This window comes from Pyxicephalus adspersus, chromosome 7 (genome assembly GCF_032062135.1).
Source record: "Pyxicephalus adspersus chromosome 7, UCB_Pads_2.0, whole genome shotgun sequence".
Classification (NCBI taxonomy): domain Eukaryota; kingdom Metazoa; phylum Chordata; class Amphibia; order Anura; family Pyxicephalidae; genus Pyxicephalus; species Pyxicephalus adspersus.
This window is the reverse complement of record NC_092864.1, coordinates 42,727,952-42,745,776: the sequence shown is the minus strand read 5'-3', so window position 1 is coordinate 42,745,776 and position 17,825 is coordinate 42,727,952. Positions and strand designations below refer to the sequence as shown.

Here is a 17,825-nt window from a genome sequence, read left to right as displayed (position 1 = left end):
ATTTTATTTACTTGTATTTATATAGCACAAATATGATAAAGCATTGCTAAGGTCCAATGTAATTTCCCTACCTTTCCTTACATATTCATGTGTCATTACCACAGTCTAAGGCCAATTTTGAGTGAAAACTAATAAATCTAACCTAATGTTTTCAACATGTGGGAGGAAACCAGGGTGCCAGGGGAAAACCCATACAGACACAGGGAGAACATGCAAACTCTTTGCAGATAGTGTCCTGGCTGAGATTTGAACCTGGAACCCAGTGCTGCAAAGCAAAGAGCAATCGTGCTGCCCATGAATCATATTTTATAATGCCGTATATATTTTCATGTTCTTATATAAATGACAGCGTCTCTTCAAAAACTTTGCAAACCCTGGCAGCTTCTCCTTAAATGATTCTGATAACTCATTCAGTAAAAGACAAAATTCAGTAACTAATCGCAGCTCATAAATATCCTTTAGTGATCTGACATCAGTAGAAAGACCTCTGATTGGCTGCTATGGATTACAGCTCTTTGCACTTTAGCTTTGCTCCTTGAACTGCTTTATTGAATAAACCCTGATGGCTTCCTTTCAAATATGAATCAATTACAGGAATGTACAGCTGCACAATGGCCTCATGCGGTGAATTCAGCACAAGTTGAAGATATTGACAGTCAGGTTGCACTCAAACATTGAAATATGCTATTTTATCATTTTAGTAGCATACCCCAGTATTGATTTTACTACAACCGCTGGTTACTTTGTAATCGAAGGGGGAAACATTTTGTACATCAATATTTCTGAACATTAAATGCCTAGAAACTGAAGCTAAGCACTATATAGCACAGCATGGGTCTGAAAACTGCAGCCAGAATTCCATCCTGTTTAAGGGAGCATCACCTTAAAGGAAACACTGCTAGTTTTATTACATCCTTTTAATGTTTACAAGGTTATAAACTGAAGTTTCATATATTTGTTTTCATTACAAAAAAACAAATATACTTCATGATACTTTTGGATACATAATATTTTATTGAAAATTAAAGAGTCACTGTGCTCATTCAGAGCAGAATGAGTCTCCTGATAGCCTATTCTTCTAGCAAGGTATACTTATCTCTCCAGGTTTCCATGCCACATCCCTGCTCTATGAGAGCCTTTACTTCCCACTGTAATGGAGGGTTCTTCCAGGTGTAGGGAGTATGTGATCTCTGCCATGTGACAGTGCATGGACCGAGCAGTTAATCACCAGGACCTAACACTGTCAGCGGTAGGGGGAAGTTACCTCATTCAACCAGGAAAGCTCCAACACCACCGCTTAATCTGAGTGTTTTCTTACAGTGAGGAAGTGGCGAAGGAACATGGAAGGATGAATGTACCTTGCTGGGAAAATGCGCAATTTAGATTTCAGTCACTCTGGCTCATTATGGCCCATTCAATATATCTTGAATTATTGGAGCTAGCTTGCCATTCATATACAAGAATTAAAAAAAAATCCTCAACATCATAAAGAACTGCAAAGTGGTTTTACATAAACACCATGCTTCAATGATGGAGCTCCGGTTACTGTAGATCCAAGAACCTAATATGACTAATTTCTCTGTAGCGCACAAAAAAATGAGGGTGGTTGTCAAGGACTGGTGTTGTTTATCAAAAGATCAAAGTTACCCATCAGTGGTAATGTAGATGCTTCCAAAAGCCTTTAAAATAATAAATGACATCGACAACAGCAAACAATATAGCACACCACAACAGCACATTATATCATTCAGCAAGAAAATATATGACCGCAATAGCAAACTCTATGCCCCAGAAACACCATATAAAGCTACAAATATAATTCAGTATTCTCCCCAGCCCCTTTTATCTAGAGTATTTTATTTAACACTTTTCAGTAATTACCGGGCTGTTTTGGGTGCTTTCCAAAAAGTTGTTTCACAATATAGGGGCCACCACCCGCCTACAGCTTATTCCCACCCAGCTTGAAAGATTTCTGGAGAGATCACTGTTATTTTTTTTAACTACCAACAAGGAAGGACTGTGCTAGGGGAGCATTTGCCACCACAAGCCTCCATAGTGTGAACATTGATATTCAGTCACCAGGTTAGCAAAGGTTTCATACCCCCAGTAGATGTCTCTTCATTGCTTTTCTGAAGAAAAGATATTTATACCAACAACTTTTTAAATGTACTCAACGGTCCAGAATGGACCATGAATAAAGACATCACTAGATATATTTGGTCTTCTGAGTATATTACAGCTGAATTAGGCGTTCTCGATTATAATCACAGAGAAGATGATGATAAAAGCTATGACAGCCTTGGGTTGATTGGTGTTAAACATCGGTTAATATCGTTCTGTGGAAATGTGATGACTTGCCTTGACTTGAGCCGTGCTACCTTGTAAAAGCCTAGTTTATGTTCAATATTCATGGCCAAGATCCAAAGGTCTTATAATGACTATACCAGTGATATAGCTCGGCTTTTTTTGATAGACTTTTTATTTTTGGAAAGCTTATGTTTGTTAGTCCTCGTTGGAGGAACTCTATATTAAAGTTTTCTTTGTATAATTTTCTTTTCCATTATAAAGCTTTATGTGTTACAGTGCTCACTTGTAGTGTTGTAGCCACAGTTCCATTATTTTAGGCAACATATCTAAAGAGCTGGAGCAGGTTGTCACTCTTTAATCTTTGCTGTCAGTGAGGGTCTGCCAACACGCTTACTGTAGTTGTATTGGTTGTAGGAAGCTGTCACAATGATATAGGGCAGGGTTTTTCAACCTTTTTCAAATGGGGAACTCCCAAGTTCAGGTCTTCAGGGAACCCCTACTATAAGTACTATACTACTTACATACTACGTAAATATACTATTTACAACTCGCAGTACATTAGTGTAATGGTAACTGAGAAGAATGGTTCTTATATTGCTGGTCATTGGAAAGAATATCCCCCTTACACATAGCCAAAAAGATCATTGGTGTCAGTTAAACTGACCTGACAGTTACAAATTGCTATAAAGAAACCCTGGCAAACCTCTGGAGGAACCTCTAGGGTTTCATGGAACCCTGGTTGAGAAAAACTGGAAAAAACTGGAAAAAATAAATATTACATATGCAGAGGATAGGAAAAAACTTTGTGACATGTTTTACTTTAAATGGAAATGTAATGGAGAGATGCAAAAGGTTTGAGGAGACGTGAAAAAGTAAATTCCTAAAGTGGGCACTGTAGGATAACCTTCAGCCAAATGTCAGCAAAAGTCTATGAAAAAAAGAAAACTGAAAATGCATAATTTGCCTAAAACAATGAGATCTGACCTCAATCTTGAAAACTGTATGACCAATATCAAGAATTGCAAATGTCCCTAAGAGAGACCTCCATGGTAAATTCCAGAGACTAGATATTTCTTTCTCTTTTAAATGCTAGGTATATGCTATGTGACATTCTCTTGGGGGGTCTATTTATAATGAATCTGACATTTACTGAAACATGCCCCGGTGGAGAATCAATTACTGCTATTGAAACACATGGACCTGAAGATTCTCCACCAGGGATGGTGTTTCAGTGAATGCCAGAATCACTGTTTTTTAAATGGACCCCTTGGTGTTATTTTAGAACTCTATTACCATCATAATAAGAAATAGTTTAAATCAATTTTTGCTACTGCTTACAAGTATTTAATGTACCATCCATTTGGTATAAAATTGATCTGAATAACAATTGATTTTACCATTACAGTTAATCGAGATATCAATCATACCACTAAAAGCAGATTTATTATCAATACAATGACAGAAAAAAACACCTTGCCTGATTAATATTCTGTCCAAATATCGACTTTTGTCCAAATGTCGTAAATGTGAATTTAAATAGGATTGTTTGGATGGATTTTTGATCTGTTTGACATTTCTTGTTTTATCAGTTATCTAATCAATAAAAAATATAGAAGTTGAGTTGGCTTTAGTTAGAAAAGATATATTTTATGACTCGTGTACTACCCAAGGTTCTCATTGACCCAAATACTATATTGATGAACAAATTTAACAGTAAACGTCTTAAAACGTAAAAGAAAATGTTGAAAGATAAAATTGGTTAAGATATAATGGAAGTGACATGTCCTTCAATGAAAAAATTTGATCTAAAGTTTTGGTTTGGGTCAAATCCAAGAGAGTTTGCAAGTCTCTAAAATTCCAATGTACAAGGCTACAAAAAGTGTGCATTACAAAGCAACACAATATGCCAAATTGTGAAGAATGGTTTGGAAAGTTCCTGGCAGCCCTGTCTAAGATAATAAGCCAAAAATGCTTGCGCTAGTTCTTTTCAAAATTCTACCAGGAATTCTAAGATAGAACAGTGGAACCCAATGGTCTTGGCTATGGGTGCTTAAGCAATATCAGAAGCAGATAAAAGGCAGAAACAGGTTTAGTAAAACTTTGACCTAGAAAAAAAATGTAAAACAATGGGCTGATACTGCATTTACAGTTCTCTAAGTCCCACAAATACTTATTTATCCTGCTGGTATCCATCTAATATTACATCCTGTTCTGATTTTTCATAGCAGGGTGCACAGGGAACATCCTATCTAAAAGATTCAGAGGTGTCAGATAGCAAGCTGCCCATGGAAAAGATGATTAGATTGGATTTCTTCAAGTCATTTGCTTTTTTGCTAGCAAATGTTTTGAATCCGGGGCCAGATCCATTTCAGGTTTGCTCGATCACTCAGCTTTACTGTGGAAAGTATATTCTCTCCAGCCTTGGAAAGCTTTTATAAATCAGGCCCAAAGCGGCAGGGTCCCTTTAAAAAAAATTGTTCTGCCTTATCATTGCTTCTTCTATATTATAATCATTTTTCCAGCATGCTAACTGGCAGCACAATGCTTGTTGCTGTCTAGTTCAGTTTCCCAATAGACAGGCAAACAGCCAAATATGTGAGTGTCTCAACTGTTCACCCTTTTACCCTGGTATAGAATTCACATTGATGGAGTTCAACCACTGTTGCTTTGAATTCCACTGATAAGAGGCCCAGCAATCAGTTCTTTGCTTTGAAAAGGCCCTCTTTAAACATTCCACTGTGGCTCTGAAGGACCGATTCTGTGATGAAATGTCTAAATGAATCTAAAGGGCTCTACAGAAGCCATATAAAACTATATCTAAGCCTCACACAGCAAAAGTTACAAAATATTCCAGGCAAAACTAAAATCAGTTTACTTAGAGGTCTGTTTTCAATCAATATTCATACAACTTTCACCCAAGATTAAAATATTTGAAAACTGGATTTAATTGGAACAATGTGCAAATCTGAATCTCAAGCATGGTTGTATAGACTCTCTAGTGTATATATTGCTAAAATTAATATTCACTATTAGAAAGCCTGAACCGCAAAAAGTATTGTAAAAATAATTAATGGGTAATTTCACCAACTGATGTTCTGTTGGTCAAATGACCTCCTCTGGCCATTTTGGTACCCCCAGGAAAGATTCCCAAGGGACCCGCCCCCCTCCCGAGCCAGCAAGACACCCCAGGGACCACACTTTTATTAAGACAATGCAATTCTGTACTAGCCAAGTTTTACAAAATTACCCCAGCAATAATTACTTTTTTTGAGGTATAAAACAACCTAACCTATCCACGTTCCTCTGCACTGTAGACTTGGCCACCCTACCCAGTGTACAACTATCCAATAAAAAAAAACCCTCTCCCACCTGCCGACTTGAGCCATTATGTGGATGATTACCTGCTGTACTCCTTTTTCTTCCTTGAACATGTCACGGCCTATAAATGCTGCTGTGGCAGAAGGAAGGGTATAGCAGCAACCTTTGGCCACATGACCACAGTTGTTGCTGCCCTTTCTTCTGCTGCAGCAGCATTCTAACAATAAAAAACCATCACATTCCAATGCTGCTGTCCATTAGAGCAAAGGCGATTTGGGAATGAGGGGGCAGAATTAGTGGTACCTTAGGTAATCATTTAAATTCCCTATGCCCTGTTGCTGGCATGAAAAACTCAGCTGTTATATGAACCACAACAGCAGTTTACTTGTGTTATCATGTTTAATGTTAAAGAGTAAGTCATACCAAGTAGGAGTTATGCAAAAATGATTTGATTGGTAGATAACTGGACATGAGCATATGCTCAACTGCACTCCAGATACTCCCATTCAACTGGGAGTAGTTGGGAACTATTTTGAGCACTCGTTTGCAAGCGGTTGTGTTTGCCTTTGCGTTGTGGTTGTGGCACTCTTCCTGTAAACTGTAAGCAACAAATTGTTTCTAGCCACAAGGTTCTTTTCCGCTTCTGGAGGAAGAACAACGCATTCCCACCACAAACACTAGGACAACATGTGTAAAGGCATTGACCAGTGTGGGGTTTGCTGCTCCTGGTGCATAGCAGCCGCTTGCTATGTATCTTGGAGTGCCTAACAATGGGCTTATAGTCTACATGTCATGAGAGGCCTTATTTCTACTTGTAAATAATTACAGAAAAATGTATTTGTGAATTCTTCATGGTTCACACAACTAATGCATAGCAAGGAGGCATCCTTTGCCCACATACTTTGTGCTACGACGTATTTCATTTCTCAGAAAATTATACAATATAGCCTCATATTTATAACTAAAGAACCAAAGGAGAAAACAGCTTTAAATGATATTTTACAGGTCAGATTTGGCCAAATCTGTAGCCCGAGTATTGGACAAAGCTTGCACAGCACCAAATTTGTATATACAAAACTGTCAATAAATATTTAAATGTTTTATATAATCAGCCTTAGTTGTACTGTAGCTTTTTAAAGAAAAAAAACATGTTAATGTATAAAGAAAAAAATGTCCCTCCACCTCTGTGTTTGATTTGCTGACAAAGGAAAACAGGGGGTTTCCATGCACACGGCTGTACGGCTTTTGCACTTGACAGCGCTCACAATGTTTACAATACGGCTTGGACAGTTGCCTAGAGCTGCTGTACACACAATTAAACTGCAGGGCTCAACTGCTCTTTCAAGTCAGCGTGATGCTAAAAGACCCTTATTGTACCCCTGTGCCAGTCAGCCTTGAGACATTCAACATAAACAAATTTGGGGCTCATGCATTTGTAACTGTATACCATTTTGTCTGCTTCCGCAGACGGGGCCAATTCTCACACTGCAGCTGATGGGAAATCATCCCATTCCTAGCTGAAAACATCTACAAATTGGGTAGGCCAATTATAAGCTTGTTTGTATTACTTTCTTTGTAAGTGCCGCTGAAGTCTGTTGTCAGCGCTGAGGAGTAAATGGCCATTGTAATACATTTTCTGTAACATGTTGTGGAATTGTAATAGTTGCTGAGTCACAGATAATATATTCTGGCTAAGTCTCTTTTTGTAAAATAGATTACAATAGTATTTAAAGTGAATCTGTTATTTGGCAACAAGTAATATGCTTTCAGTAGAGAGAACATTTATGGTTGATCATGCCCTTGTTTTTAGGTTTTAGCATAATTTGAAAGGTTGATTTTGTTTTGTTTTGATATGTCATGCCTCATGTACAATTAAATCTCTCCACCATTCAAGTGGACATTTGCTTTGTCTATGCAGAACAAAGCAACAGGTTCATTTCCCCCCAGCATCCCAAAAAATGTGTATGTGCTAAAAGGGAGAAGGGTTACCTGAAACTGAACCTGCTGTGGGACAGACTGGCAGTCCCTACTTATAGTCCATCCACCAGCAGGTCATACATATAGTCCATGCTCTCTCATTATCTACCCCCAGAAGATGTTCACCCTAATGACACTTTGGTTTCATCCTTCAATGGCCACGTAGGCGTAACAAATGAACCTTTTTACCCTTTAAGTTGGCCTTAGCTTTGCCTATGCAGACCAAAACAACTGGTTCGTTTTCATTTCTGCTCCCCAGAGCAGCTGATAGGAAGGAGGGTTAAAGTAAAAACTAGTAAAGTATTAGTCCACCGACTAGCATGGCATGCCTATTGATCCACGTTCTCTTGTTGCCTCCCTACAGTGGATGTTTACCCTAGTGACATGGCTGTGGTTTGAGCTTACCCAGGTTGGTGACATCCTTGAATGCCCACTTAGGCATAACAAATAAACATTTTCACCCTTGAAGTTGACCTTAGCGTTGCCCATGCAGAGCAAACAACAGCTTAATTTTTTTTATTTTTTTCTCTCCAGAGCAGCTAGGGGGCAAAAGAAATGCAAGTATGTGCTGATAGGGAGGAGGAATGAAAGTAAACATGTTACAGGACATACTAGCAGTGCCTACTTATAGGTCACACCACAGCAGGGTATATTCACTGATCTATACTCATTCACTGCCTCCCAACAACAGAAGTTCACCCTAAGTACACTTTGGTGATGGAGCTTACCCCAATGTCCAATCCTGGTGAATGGTAATTTAGGCATAACAATTAAACCTCTCTACCTTTGAAGAAGACTTTAATTTTGCCTATGCAGAACAAAGCAACAGGTTAATTTTAATTCAGAGCAGGGAACAAAAGAAAGGTAGGTATGTCATGATAGGGAGGAGGGATTAAAATGAACCTGGAGGGCATACTCACTGATCTACGTACACTTGCTCACATCTCCCCACAGCAGACGTTCACCCAGAATATAGTGTTGGATTTTACCCAGGTGGGTGACGTCCAACCTTCCACACTTATGTGATAATGTCCAAGCCTGGTAGACCTGACAATTAAACTTCTCTACCCTTGAAGCGAACCTTAGCTATGCCCATGCAGAACAAAGTATCAGGTTCATTTTATTTCCTCCTCCCTTGAGCAACTGGGAACAAAAGAAAGGTAAGTGCTAAAAGGAAAGAGAGATTAAAGAAAGTTGGACAGGATTAGTTAATTACAACATGATGGGGTGCTGGACCGTTAGTAGGCATTGTCACTTAAACAAATACAATGACTTTTTGACAAATTGTAGTAACCAGTAACCAACAGTCACCATTTTTTAATGAAAACTGGTCTCTAGTTGGTTGCTTTGAGTTACTGCACTATGGACCTGATTTATTAAAGCTCTCCAAGGCTGGAGAGGATACACTTTCAGCAGTGAAGCTTTGTGATCCAGCAAACCTGGAATAGATCTGGTCCAGAATTTAAAACATTTGCTAACAAATAGCAAATTACTTTTGGGAAATCCGTTCCAGGTTTGCTGGATCACCCAGCTTCACTGTTGAAAGTGTATCCTCTCCAGCCTTGGAGAGCTTTAGTAAATCAGGCCTTATGAGTCATTGTACTTGGCACAATCTCTTTCAATAAGCCACTATATGTTAATAATGTGCCTGGGTATTAAAACAACAACACAGCCTTCTAATAAACATAATATACTTGTATCCCTAAAATCACCATCCTATATTATCATTTTAAGTTACACAATTATATTGCTGCAATTTAAATATTCTCTTTAATAATATGTTCTTCTGACCTTCCGCAGAATCTTGATTCCATTTGTGGTTAGGCTAAGGAGTTCACTGAATATAATTTGCACTAATTGCTTTTCGTCTTCTCTTCAGGGAACTGGAGACTCTGCTGATACTAGGAATGACCAATTAATATAGGTGAGACTGCGTTATTCTAGTGATTATAATAGAGCTGGCCTTGCTGTATAAAGAATATAGAGCAGGTAAACTTGTTTCCTCTAGAGGCAGTTATAAGGCTCAGCCGAGGTTATTCAGGATTCATTTATTTTATTTCAGCTGAAGTAAACAGATCCTAAATCCCGGGCTGTAAAATAGGTAAATACAATAAAAAAGGTTGTTCAGAATGCAGCCAAAATAGAATCTGAAGCCATACTAGAAAAGGTGAATTTAGGAACTGGATTTTCAGAGATAAGTCCTATTTTTGAGCTGGGGTATTGGCAAATTGGCCTATTAGCCAAATAAATTGAAGATTTTGTGTTTATCAAAGTTTTGGGGTTCTACCTATAAAATAGGAAATCATACATTCCCTCAAACATTCCCTTGTGGGAAACTTCAAAGTTGACGTGTTTCAATTGCAGTAATTGATTTGCACCAGGGAATGTTTGAGGAAATGTCAGATTCCCTGTTTTATAAAAATTGCCCTTGAGGACAAATTTTGAAATTTAAAATAAAAAACAATGCAATTTGTAGGATATACAAGTAGAATGCTCATCACTTTAAAACATAATAAACTCACTTCACAAAGCTAGACATACAGAGATAAGAATAACCTCCCTGGTGGTATGAATACTAAGCATTTTTAAATGGAAAAGTAGTACATTTAAAAATACTTAGTATTTTAAATTTCCCACCTAGTCCTGCCTCCCAGCCGCAGACTCGCATCTGCTTCCTCTGTCCAACGTTTACACGCCAGGGGAAAAAGATGACAGGCACCGCTGGAGGATGCTGCTGGAATGTGGGAACCAGGTAGGACTTTTAAATTCCCTGGCAATTCCATTTCAAGTGTGGCTCGGGGTTACAGCTTTTGGTATGGAAAATTCTTGTTACAATAATTCTTATTGAGTTTTATAAGGTTACTAGGTTGTTTGGAATAGATTTATTTACTAATGCTTTGAGTAGATTTCATTAAAGAATAATTTTTAATATAGTATGAATGAGGTTACACTCTAGTCCATAGTTTTGTTACTCTTGAACAAGACCACCAAATGTGGCTCATAGTAGCTTCTTCAATTCTTCAATTTTTTAAAACATTTAGAAGAAAAGTCAGGAGCAAATTTACCTATTTGAGATGGCATAAGGTACCATTGGTATAAGATTTTGTATGACTTTTCCAGTATATTGATACTGATTGAAGAGTTAGCAGTGTTTGTCCATATATCCTTCCAAGTATCATCATCGATGGATACATTTAACTCTCTCTCCCAGTTCAGCATATAAGAGGTTTTATTATGAGATTTAGCAGATAGTAGTGAGGTTCCTATTAAAGTGATGAGTCCATTAGTAAGTGGATTTTCTTTGCATTTACATTCAAAGGTTGTTAGTTTTAGTAGAGAAGATTTACTTCTTATAAGAGATAAAATGAAAATATGTAATTTAAGTAGTTTTGTTTTTCGGATTCTGGGATTTTATGTGAGGATTTATTATGTGAGGAGAAGTATGAAAAATGTTTAATTCCTTCATTAGTTAAGAAGGCATATATGTCAGTAAATTATTTATCTGTCCACCATATAAATTTTGGAGGGGATTTTAAATCTGGAGGGAAGGGGGGACATTTTAAAGGGCGATATACTGGAGGAATCCACATTGGTATGAAAAGTTCACACCAAGCCACACTCGGGATTACCACCAAGGAGGTTAAAGTGGGGATTTACCAAACACTACACACCTGTCCACATTCCCTAACGGGGAGCGACCATCATTTTCTTTCTTCTCTTCCAGTAGATGATCTTTGGCCATCTTGATAGGCCAGAATGGAATGATGTACGAACTGGTGCTGAGAAGTTCCTGGCTTTGCCCCCTTCCGGATGAAATAAAAAAATGAGTGTGGGGGCATATGACAGCCTAATATCCTAGTATGTAACTGTGCAAATATCAGGTGTTTGCAATTCTTAAAACTAAACTGTTTTTTCTTTTAGTGAGGCTGTTATGGCTGAGGCACAAGCGAGTTTCACGTCGTTGGAGTTACGGGCCGCCATGAAGTTTTTGTTTCTCCAGGGAAAGTCAGCAAAGGACATTCACACTAAGATGCCACAAACACTGGGGGAGAAGTGTCCTTCCTTCAGCACTGTCAAAACCTAGATATCTCGTTTCAAGCCCCGAGTGGGCGCCCCCCAACCCCAACTGACCCGACAACCTACGATGCTGTCCATGAGCTGATTATTGAGGACCGGCGAATATCCGATTAGAAGATCCGAAAAAAGATAGGTCAGATACTTGACATCTCACGTGTTGGGTTTGTTATCACCACTATCCTAGACATGCGCAAGGTTTCAGCAAAAGTGGGTGTCAAAATGTTTGAACAGTTATCAGAAGAAGGAACGGGTTTAAGCATCCAAAGCCAATTTGGCTCATTTTGAAGCTGCACTAGCTTTTTGGCTGGGTTGGTGACTGAGGATGAAACCTGGCTCCACATCCATGATCCTGAAACCAAGGAACAGTCAAAGAAATGGCGCCACAGCGGGTCCCCACGCCCGAAGAAGTTCCGAACCCAGAAATCGTCCAAAAAAGTAATGGTGTCCGTTTTCAGGGACAAAGACGGTATTCTGTTGGTTGACTACCTACCTCAGGGCTCTAGTATCACCGGACAGTATTATGCTAACCTCCTGGACTAACTGAAAGAGGCAATTAAGACGAAAGGCCGTGAAAAGTTGATAAAAGGGATTCTTTTTTTGCAAGACAATGCACCTGCACACACATCCAATGTTGTGGCTCCCAAATTAAACACCCTGAGTTTCCAATTGGTCCACCATCCCCCCTAGTCACTTGACCTGGCCCCTTCGAACTATTATCTGTTCCGGAATTTGAAGAAACACCTGAAGGGGCAAGGTTTTTAGGACATTTCTTACGTCGAAAATCCGGCTGAGAGCTGGTTTTCGGCGCAACCAAAAGACTTTTATTTGAACGGTCTGGAAAAGCTGCAGCTACGCTGTACCAAGTGCATCAGTCTCAGGGGGAATATGTTGAATAAATGTGGTATTTCATAACTCTGGCTCTCTTCTTTCTGGGCAAAGCCAGGAACTTCCCAGCACCCCCTCGTAACTGTGCAGGCAACGCATTCATTCAAAGAGGAAGCCGGGACCAAATCTGCCTGCCAGTGCTTTTTGCCAAAAACCCGGAGCTATCAGGCAGGTAGAAAGAATAATTGCAGAAGGAAAATTGCCTGATTGTGGTTTCTTAAAGTGGAACTATAGTTCTGTTTTAACAAGCTTTGTGAATAATCCTTTTGGACTGTGTGAGCTAAATATACACCTATTGTCCCTCACTGCTTCCCAAGAAAGCATTGAGCTGTACAAAATAGTTTCTTCAGTTTTCGTCTCTAATGGCCATTTTTCTTCCTTTAATTAATAAATCTTTATTATGTTAACAAAATATCCATTTCTTGAGTACAATGATGTGAATTCTGGATATTGGTGTTAGTCATCCAAACCCTCTATTCAGATTTTTTATTTTAATCCTATAAATAGACTACAATTTCAATAATTTTTGTTAAATGAACAGAACTATTTTATCAATGGACTAGAAGTTCTTCATTAGATAAAAGTGAAGTGAACCTAGGACACTGATGACTAACACCAGTGAATGGATCTTTAGAGGCATAACAAAAATGCATTCATAAAGGTTAATGAGTAATTAAAAAGAGGAAATAAAACTAAATGTTTTTACTTATTAAGGAAGCCTGTAATTTTTTTTAGATTCTTTTTTATATAAAAGTATAATTAAAAAACACTGAATCTACCCTTTTCCTAATTTACCAAAAATGGGTTTGTGTCCCTTGATTGGAAGGAATAGAAATCTCCCTAATAAAGAAACAATGACTGGAATAAGTTCCAAAGACTCTAACTCTTCTCTACTCTATCCAAATAAAGACAAATGGCCTGAGTTGGGTTTCTGTAGGATTTACTAAAATCCAATTAAGTCTAGTGTCTTTGGGTGGGAATACAGCCTCTTATTACATGATTTATACTGTACAACAACCTTGAGACCGCATGGACAGTGGATTCAGAAAAAGAGGGTGCTTGACCCAGTGAACACATCAGTATGTTCTTCGTTAAGCTACGCACAAGTCAAATGATTGTCACCTAAGATAAATAGTTGTGCTTGTCTTGGATGAAAATCTGGCATGTGTACAGTGGTTCCCCGATGTTTATCAATCTACCATGGGGAATTATTTACTGACAGATTGGAAATGGTCACTGTACCATCCTATAGAGGAGAGTGGTGTGCCGCTCATTCATCCTCCTTCCTTCCTCTCCATAGAGCAGAACAACGGGGTGTGTACAGTGCTCATTCATTCATCTGTCACTGGAAATCATCATGAATAATTGTTTCTAGCGACAACCATCTGACATCTTTATGGGGGCTTTAGGTTCAGTATTAATGCTAAATCTAAGAGAAAGATAGTGACACCTATAGGACGTTAGACAACAGGGCAGAAGTAATGAATGACGAGATATAAATTAGAACAATTCATCAATTAGGTTTTGCTTCCTTGTTTAATCCAAATTTAAATTGTTTGACGTGACTGTACTTTTTATATTTAAAAGCTCCTTTTACTTCCTTCCCTTCTTCAGAAACCACAGTTGTTCCTAATGATCTGAACTCACAGTGCGTCTTCATGTTAAACCTCATTTACACATTAACCTGACTGTCAGTGGGAGCAAGAGCAATCTAAATATTTACACACATTAACCATGAACCCTAAAATAAACCAACCTTACAAGTTATGAACAAAACAAACCAGTAAAATAAACAGCATTATTTGATTACAATTATATACACATACATCTTATGAATAATTACTGAGGGGACTTACATTTGTTTTTTTTGTACTGGATTTGTATTTTAATTGTGGACATGTTCAGTGTTTGCTGTTCCTGTTATTTTCTTTTTTCTTATTTCCTTTCATTTATGAAAGCAGATGAGGGCTGATAATAAACATAAACACTGAGGAAGAAAAAAGTAGTAAATACCAACCAATCAGGAGATTTCATCTTCACCCAGAAAAATGACAGCTGGCATCTGATGGATCATTTTGTATGTATACATTGGGCCTAATTTAATAAAGCTTCCCAAAACTGGCAAAGATAGGCAATCATGGAAGAACTTGGGTGATCCAGCAAACCTGGAATATATCTAGTTTAGGATTAAAAACATTTTCCAACTAATAGCATATTATTTTTAAGAAATCTATTCCAAGTTTGCTGGATAACCCAGGTTCTCCAACAATTGTCTATCTTCTGTACTCTTAAAGAGCTTCAATGAATTAGGCTCTGTATATTATCCTGTTTAGATGGAACATGAATTTTGCTGTTCTTGATTTCAAGTACCTTTATGTGCCTGCTCACATGGTATTGTTGACTTCTTAGTGGATCACTCCAGTAATCTAAAACGCAAGGTTCTTTTTTTTTAAGAATATTTCAATCAAAGCTTGCCAGCCAGTGTGACCACCTCTTACATGTATTGTCCAACAGAAAGATTCCTACATACAGTGGCAGATGTAGCCAATAGTGTGTCCCTGTGCAGAATTTATTTGGTGCCCCTGTGGGGGATAATGTTGGCTGAGGAGGGTCCAGGGCACTTGTGCACCTCCCTATGCCTACCCCTGCTTACATGCAACTAAATATAAGTAGGTTTGGTGGCTTAGTGGATAGCACCTTGGCTTTTGAAGCACTAAGGTCCCAGGTTTGAAGCCAAAGCATTATCTTCATAGAATATGTATGTGTTCCTTTTGTTTGCATGGGTTTTCTCCTCCATTCTAAAAAAAAAATGGTTTCCCCCAAAAACTTGACCTTAGACTGTGTTACTGATATTTGACTTGGTAGGGACATTAAATTGTGAGCCCCTTTAAGGGACAGTTAATGCTATGACTATGGACTTTGTAAAGTGCTGCACAATATTACGGTGCTATATAAATACAAGTGAATAATGCCATATATTATGGTATATTATTACCAATTTCCTTTCCATTTATTTAGTCAGGGTATAGCTAGTAATAGTCACATTCAGCTGGACTTGTTCTTTGCTGAAGATGTAAAAAATGTTTTATATGTTGAGATAGTTTTCCAACACTCAGAAGTTTTAAATGTATCTTCAACCTTGCAGAACAAGTCCATTTGAACTACTGGACTACTACTTGGTATTCAGTTTTTCAAAATTGATATTCAATTTTTTTTATAAAGCTAGAAACGTACAATATACCTGAAACAATTCTAGCTTCGTATCCCCATATTTGATATATGATTAATATAAGAAGTTTTTTAACAGGAATTTTAAGTGTTCTATTCCTCTGCTCCTAGAATTACTTGGACCTCCAGCTTTACTGTAGTGCAAGTTTTATTTACAATGAAAGACTACACACATCTAAGGGATTAATATACAGTAAATGCATTTGTGTCCAATATGGTGCATTCCCTAATACAGCACTAGAAATGATCAGGGTAAAATTCTAAATGCAGAACGAGAGGGAAGGAGAGGGAGTATTTATGGGGACATACAGAACATAAAAGGTGACTACAAGGGTACGAATACACTATATGTAAATTGCAGCCACCATGTTCAGCATGGCTGGATGATGATCTCCTGTGTCTACAGAAGGCCTCAAGTTATACTGCTGCCTAAAAAAAATGATTCTGATTAGGCTGGCTGCAATACTAATTGACAACATTATTGTGCCCCCTTTAAGAAAAGTACTCTCCCCTTGTACTACTTTGCAACTCGCCTTCCCCAACAATCAAAATGCTCCATGTTACCCATGCTTCTTATTTTATGTAACTTTAACTGTCTCATCGAAGTGTTTAAAATAATCAACTAAACATAGCTTATTGGACAGATTGTTATTCCTCTGCAAGCATTAGTAAATTAGTGTATATTGAATGTATTTCTAGCTGAATCAAAAGCCTTTTTTCTTTTTTTCCATTATATATTTATATTTTTTACAGAATGGAGAATTGTTAAAGCAACTTAAGTAAAGTGACCTCTGCAGAGAAGAATACTTTCTCCACTGCTGCCTATCCCTCTGGTCTTCAAACTCCTACAGAGGGTCCTGTGGAATTTGACATAGGGCCCTACAATATTGCCTAGTCTCCTAGTAAAATATTGCAGAGGACATTTTCTTGTAGTTTTACTTTAGTAACAGAGTTGCTTTAAAGTTGAATTAAAGTTCCACTTTTAGGTTTTCATTGATTGGGCGGTCATTATTGAAGAAAGGAACAGGAGGTGTTCCTTCCAAGTATTTGCCATCTAAACCAGCAATCTTGGCTTCCCTTGCGTGTGCTAGGGATGAATGAACTCCCACACACCTGCACAGGAGTTACGTCATTCCGCCATTGCCAGTCAAGATGGCCGAAGACCATCAGTAGGAGGAAAAAGAAGGAATATCACAGCGCCATGCAATAATATGTGGATAGGTAAGTAAGACTGGTTTAGTTCTGCATTACACTTCTCTTTTTTTTTTATATTGCTGTCTTTGTGTTGCGGGGACATTTCAATTTAAGAATTAAATCTTTATAAAGCAGTATTTCTTGACCTTTTTTAATGTGGGGGAGCCTTTGAGATAGCCCCAGGATCCTCTGGAGGAAGCCTGGGGTTCCATGGTTGAGAAACATTGCTCTAAGGTGTAGCTCCCCTCTTAGACAGCTGTAAACAGAACAAGCATCCAAATCTGAATATTCTTCCCTCACCACCAAGCCAAAAGTGCCTAAAACAAGAAAAACCCACTTACCTTCTATTCCGCAGGGCAGTGTGATCCATCCGGAGGTCTATTCCACCAGGTCCCGCATCTTCCTAGCATCCATCCGCGAGCTGACGCTTTAAGGTGTCAACCATAAAATTCCTAATTTATGAGGGCTTTCTATCACAGTGACAGTGGTCACCAGGACAAAAATATCTAATTCATTATTCCCAGTGAGCAAACAGGCAGCAACACAAATCTGACAGGGATTCTAATTCTTCCCTGTCTTCTCAAAACACATATTAAAGTTGCAGTGAAAGATTTAATTTAGAGTTAGCAATATTTTATGAATTAAAAATCAACTTGTATTTGCAGAGTGACTTCTACACATACATACCAAACAAGCTGTGCAAGGATTACATGTGCAGAAAAAAAACAGACCCATGAGATATAAGCTTTTCTGAATGTGAAGTTTGCATCAAAATTCTTAAATGATGTTGATAAACAGCAAAACCCACATTTTTGTGTCCTGTAATAATGATTAGAAAG

At 38.1% G+C, this 17,825-nt stretch overlaps 1 protein-coding gene across 1 annotated transcript in view; it reads left to right on the top strand.

Moving 5' to 3' along the window:
• RBMS1 (RNA binding motif single stranded interacting protein 1) overlaps window positions 1-17,825 on the top strand; it is a gene marked incomplete in the record, with an annotated part of 226,083 nt that overhangs the window by 27,518 nt on the left and 180,740 nt on the right.